The sequence below is a fragment of the Bos taurus genome, chromosome 15, assembly GCF_002263795.3.
Source record: "Bos taurus isolate L1 Dominette 01449 registration number 42190680 breed Hereford chromosome 15, ARS-UCD2.0, whole genome shotgun sequence".
Taxonomy (NCBI): Eukaryota; Metazoa; Chordata; class Mammalia; order Artiodactyla; family Bovidae; genus Bos; species Bos taurus.
In genome coordinates this window covers 24,147,465-24,153,881 of record NC_037342.1, presented here as the reverse complement: position 1 = coordinate 24,153,881, position 6,417 = coordinate 24,147,465, and the positions used below count along the sequence as shown (strand labels likewise).

Below are 6,417 nucleotides of genomic sequence, written 5' to 3'. Positions count from 1 at the left end.
TATAAAGCTTCTCACCAAATCACTCCCCCCACCCCGCCCTCCACTGGTACACTCAATTTTTGTGGGCACAAGCCTGCTGTGGCCTGCTTTGCCTGGTAAAGCAATAAAGCTATTCATTTCTACTTCACCCAGAACTCTGTCTCTAACAGTTGATCTGGCACTGTTGCACAGAGGCCACATTTTCTGCATCAACACCACCATCGGCTCCCACCCAGGTAATGGTGATGGCCTCCTATCTGGCCTTGCTTCCTCCATGCTTGGCCTCATCAAATCCTTTCTCCATCCTACATCCAGATGCAACACAGGCTGTTCCTTCCTGGGTACCCGTCCTGAGGGGGCACCGTGCAGCCATCCCCTGCTCCCCCTCCCATTTCTTAAGCATCCTTTCTTCTAGGAAGCCTTCTCTGCCCTGCAGGACTGGGCTGTGTTCACACAGTGGTGTGGGCTGATCCCCACCATCCCATTGGTTCTGCTGGATGACTACCGCCTGGGGCTGACCTGGCTTTCCTACCCGCCTGCATTCCAGGAGAAGGAAGGGTTTTGGAAAGGGAGGTGGGGTTGGTGGCAATGACAATGATTCAGGCCCTCTAGCTGGGAGTTTTGAATTGAGAAATAAGCGTCAATTAGGCTCTAATTAATTACTAGGCTTTTTATTATCGCTAATAAATCTATTCTAGAGAAATTAAAAAATTTCTCTTTTTGAAGAGAGTGATATGACCCAGAGACAAATGAGCTTTCTACCCCTTCCTTCCTGGGTAGAGACCACCCTCCTGTCAGAGCGGCACAGCAGGACAACCATGGGCCTCGTTGCAGAGCTGCTGGCTGGGGAGATCTTAGGAAGGAGGAAGGAAGGAAGTGTGTTCCTGCCCAGCAGGAGCATCTCCAAAGGAGCAGCAGAAATGGACGGTCACGTACCTATTTGACCCTTTTCCAGTCTCAACAATCCCTGTCACTGCTTCTTCTAAAGGTGGAATAAGTTAAGGGAGCCAACAGTGATTTCTGGCCAATGTTAAAAGGTAAAGTGAGGCATATTAAAAATTGTAAGAGTTTATGTAACCAAACACTGATTAGAATTGGGCAATGCCCAACTGGAAGTGGTTAGGAGCTCCACTGGCATAAACTGGGGCAGGACTTCTACTTAGAAGAGGCAAGAGCAAAGAAAGGAAATGATTTGATTGGCTCATAGCTTAAGTATTGCATTGTTTAGGAAAGCCCAGGTGGCTGTTTGTGATTGGTTGGTTATCCTTAGGATTCCCAGGTGGCCTAGTGGTTAAGAACCTGCCTGCCAATGCAGGAGATGTGAGAGATGCAGTTTCTACCCCTGGGCTGGGAAGATCCCCTGGAGGAGGGCATGGCAACTCACTCCAATATTCTTGCCTGGAGAATCCCATGGACAGAGTAGCCTGGCAGGCTGTGGTCCATAGTTTCACAAAGAGTTGGACACGACTGAAGCGACTTAGCATGCACATCCTTAGGTCTCAGTTTCTAACCCTTGAAGCATTATTGCTTGGGTTTTGGTTTGTTTGCACAGGTCACCAAGGCATAAAATCACCTCAACCTAATGGCCTCCTTGTTTGATTAGTTTAACAGCGAAGCTCAAGGGACGAGTTTCTCTTTTACAGGCCGGCAGGAGTGTGCAGAGAGGTAAAGGATGTTTCTTCCTATGTGCATTGTCTCTGGTTTGCCACCAGATCTGGGGGCCCAGCCCAGAGACTGGTATGTTGCAGATCACCTACCTAAATGTTTGCCAACTGGAGATAAGGTTTTATATTTATTGGCTTCATCTAGAAGGAATCATATCTGATGAAGAAACTGAGTCCTGGGAACCAAGGTGACTCACCCAAGGGCAGAGATGTCAGTGTCCCTTTCAGCCTTCTTACTCCAGGAAGATGTTTCCTGATCCAGCTTTGGTTGCAGACTAAGGTGGGTTGAAACAGGAAAGCTCAGAGGGAGCTCTGAGTAGAACGAGGCACAAACAGTATCCCAAGTACGCCACTTGGACACACCTGCATGGGATGGATGAGGGCTTGAGCTGGGACAGGTCAGGAGGCAGGAAGGCTGGAAGCCAAAGCTGCAGGAACAGGGCTGGTTAGGCTGGGGAGGAAGAGTATTTTCTGATGGGCTGTTAGGTGGGAGGAGACTCAAGCTTATACTGAATATTCCCAGAGGAGAGAGCTTGGATCAATGAGAAGCATATTTGTTTAGTGCACTAAATCCCACAGACACTTATAAACACTAATTTGTGTGCACAATGGTGGACCCGACCCTGCTGTTGAGGAGAATTTGGTCTTGTTGTGTCTTAATACTGTGTCAGACATGCCCAGTACTGGTGTTCACTGTGGGGTAGAGAAACACCCGCCTTGGGCCAGGGGAAAGGTAGGGTGGTCAGAGACAGTTCAAGGAGGCATTTTGGTTCAAAACAATTTTCTAACAAGTAGTGCTAACCAAAACAGAAATAGCAATCTGGAGGGATAGTGGCTGACCAATGGCAGATCCCCTCCAACTCGGCTTCACATGGTTCTCAGCAGGGCGTAGGAATGGCTGGTGGCAGTGGTTAGGTCTGATTGGCCCAGGCCCCACCCCACAAGCCAGATCAGATGCTGCCTGGAGCTCGCTTGTATCTGCTTCCTTATTTGGTCCAATACTATTAAGTCAGGCTGTGCAAGCCCACCACGCTTGCTGAAGTCCAGCTGGTGACCTGGCCTTAGACTGAATTCTTTACCTGCTTCAATATCTTCCAGGATTGAGGAGTGGTGGTTAGAGGGGACAATCCCTGCTCTTTCAGAAATTTTCAACTCAGTTGTGACCCAGAGCTTCCCTCTGAGCTCCAAGGTTCTGTGACTGTCTTTGGAGAAGGTGGAGGGGATGATGAGGAAGATGGATGGACTCTGAGGACCCGGAGAGGGTGGTGTGATGCACACCCGTGTGCGTAACCTGTCTGCTGCCTGTTCCTCCCTGTTGCCACTTTCCCGGAACTGGAACTAAGCCTTGGCTGCCTGCACTTCTCTTTTCTCCTTTCCCTGCTGCTCCCAGAGGCCCTTCATCCCAGCAGTCCTTAGAGCAGTGCACTCAGGGGATGATGAAGAGTGGAATCTGAAAAGGCTGCATACTGTACGATTCCAACTACATGACATTCAAGAAAAGGCAAATGTATGGAGATAGTAAACAGTTCAGTGGTTCCCAGGAGTTGAGGACTGGGAGGGAAGAATAAGTGGAGCACAGAGGATTTTTTGGACAACTACTCTATAAGATACTATAATGGTGGATGCATGTCATTTTGTGCTATGCTATGCTAAGTTGCTTCAGTCGTGTCTGACTCTTTGCAACCCTATAAACTCCAGCCCGCCAGGCTCCTCTGTCCATGGGATTCTCCAGGCAAAAATACTGGAGTGGGTTGCCTTGTGCTCCTCCAAGAAATTTTCTTGACCCAGGGATCGAACCCATGTCTCTTATGTCTCCTGCATTGGCACGTGGGTCCTTTACCATTAGTGCTATCTGTCCAAATCCATAGAATATGCAACACCCAGAATGAGCCCTAATGAGAACTGTGGGCTTTTGGTGATTATGGTACTTTTGATGATTATGGTACCATGTTAACTAAGGTACCATTCTGATGACTGGTGTTGATAATAGGCAGGCTATGTATGAGCGGGGGCAAGGGTTATATTAGAAAAATATCTATACCTTCCCCTCAGTTTTGCTGTGAGCCTAAAACTTCTCTGAAAAATAAAGTTTGCCTTTTTAAAAATAGCCTCGAATTCTTAGAGGCTAATTCTTTTTCCATTGAGAAGTAGTCTCCCCCGCCTTGAATCTGGGTGGGATTTTTGATGGCTTTGGCTTATAAAATACAAAGGAAGTGATGCTATGAGGCTTCTGAGACTAGGTCATAAAAGGGCTTGCACCTGGTTCTCATGGAACATTCACTCTGTAGATGCTGTCTCTGGGAAACGGAGCTAACATGCTTCAGGAAGTCCAAGCCAGATGGACCCAGGCAGGCACCTGGTTGGTGGGCCCAGAGGAGCCCAGCTTTACATCATCCCAGCCCAGGTATCAGACATTAGAGAAGCATCATCCAGATGATTCAACCCTTGCTGTTTGAATTTCTCAGATAAGGCCCCAGACATCACAGAGCAGAGATAAGCCATTTACGCTGTTCTCCACCCAAATTCCTGTCTCTAGAATCTGTGAGCATAGAAAATAATTTTGTCTTATTCCACCTAGTTTGGAATGGTTTATTACCCAGCAACAGATAACCAGGACATCATGCCAGATCAAAAGGTTATGAGAACTCACTTTCTCAGACTCTCCCAACATTACGTTTCTATTTCCTTGCAGGCAAACAAGGCGTAGGCTGCTGGCGAGTAGGCACAGTTGGTTGGTGCATCGATCGCCAGGCTTGTATGTGATGGCTGGGACACTTTATCCTTCCTTCCTGCCACTCACTTGGCTAAACAGGGAAGTAGATGGTGACATTAATCACCTGTTACCCTCCTTCCCCGCTCCTGTCTGAAGGGAGCTGCTCACAGGTCTGGGAGCTCAGCTGGGGAGGATGTTGGTCTCTGGGGCTGAATCAATATCTGCCTTGGAGCCAGCTCTTAAGGGCTATTAGTATGTCGTTTACAAAATGACTGTATTGACCACAGGAGAAGATAATTGCCAGAGACAAATGCCCACTTTGACACGTAGCTCTCTCTGGGGCTCTGGAAGGGCTACTGAGCCTCCTGTGTGGGTGTGGAGGTGACGTGTCTGGCTATGGGGTGGGGGAGCTGGTATACAGCAGTCCGGAAGTGGATGGGGGGATGCCAAAAGGTGCCTGTGTGTGTGTGTGTGTGAAAGAGAGAGAGATTGGGCTCTGAGCTACTAGGGCACCCCAACTCTAAGTCTTGTGTGGGCATCAGATGAGGCTGTGAAATATGGACAAGGTCAGGGCTGCTTTGGGATGCTGGCTTTTTTCCTTTGCCTCTTTTCCTGGGTCCTAGGGATGATGGAGAGGCATCCTTCCCAGTTCCTTTCTTTAACCATCTCCTCCAGGAGCTGAGTAAGATGAAAATGAATGGTCAGTGCCAACCACAAGCACCAGGGAATGTGAAGGAGGAAGATAACTGACGTCACTGGTGCCAGAGTAGGAGCTGGGAGACCAGTTAGGTCACCAGTTAGGTTATGGCTGTGTAGCTCATTTTCAAAATAAAGTACAAACAGGGGCATATCACAGTGCTGTTCTGCCCCACGTTTTTTTTTTCATTTTACATTAAGTCTTCTGGATTGTTCTATGTTGGCACATGCAGAAGCCCCCTCTTTTTAATGAGCATATATTACATTTTATTTCATAGATATAGTATCATTGATTCAATTAGCTTCCTATTGATGGATATTTAGACAAGCATTTCTCACGCTTTAAAGTGCATGTGAACTAGTCATCTGGTGATCATGTGGAAATGCAGATTCTGAATCCATAGGTCTAAGATGGGACCCTAGAGTCTACGTATTTGACAAGCTCCTGGGTGGTACTGATGCTTCTGTTCCATTGACCACCCTTTGCATAGAGAGGATTCAGACAGTATTCAATATTTTGTCATTATAAACAATAGGCAATAAATATATTTTTTTAATTATTTAGTTAGTTATCTATTTTTCGCTGCACTGGGTCTTCATCGCTGCGCGTGGGCTTTCTCTCGTTGTGGCAAGCGGGGGCTACTCTTCACTGAGGTGGGTGGGCTTCTCATTGCAGTTGCTTCTCTTGTGGAGAACAGGCTCTAGGGCACGCTGGCTCCAGTAGTTGAAGCACATGGCTTGGCTGCCCCATGGTGTGTGGGATCCTTCTGGACCAGGGATCAACCCCTTGCATTGGCAGGTGGGTTCTTAACTGCTGGACCACCGGGGAAGTCCTGAGATAAATATTTTCCTAGGTGCCTTTCATAATGTGCAATTCTATCTGTAGGATAAATGGATAGAAATAGAATTTCTGGACCAAACGTATGGATGTGGCCTGGTGATTTGTTAGATTTTGCAAATTGCCCTTCATAGGATGTCCACTCTGACAGCCTGCAGGGGTTGCCCCTACGCCTTTGCCAATAGGAAGTATTATGACACAGATGTGCTTCCATTTCGCCTTCATGTCTTTAGTTTGTATTTTTATCAATTTAGATATTATATTATTAGTGTGTAGATGGTGACTCAGTGGCAAAGAATCTGCCTGCAGTGCAGCAGACGCGGGTTCCATCTCTGGGTCGGGATCTGCTGGAGGAGGAAATGGCAATCCACTCCAGTATCCTTGCCTGGGACACTCCATGGACAGAGGAGCCTTGTGGGCTACGGTCTAGGGTATCGCAGAGAGTTGGACGTGACCGAGCACGCATGCACCGGCATTCAGGACTGGTGGAACTTTATGGTGAATTGTGCCCTTTTTTGTTTTAGCGT

General features: G+C 47.7%; 1 long non-coding RNA gene across 1 annotated transcript; it reads left to right on the top strand.

Annotated features, from left to right (window-relative positions):
• Window positions 1–3,810: 3,810 nt before the first annotated feature.
• Window positions 3,811–5,248, top strand: LOC132342313 (uncharacterized). The gene is made up of 2 exons (XR_009490634.1): window positions 3,811–4,047; window positions 4,336–5,248. It is a non-coding gene; the product is annotated as an uncharacterized lncRNA (long non-coding RNA).
• Window positions 5,249–6,417: the final 1,169 nt, after the last annotated feature.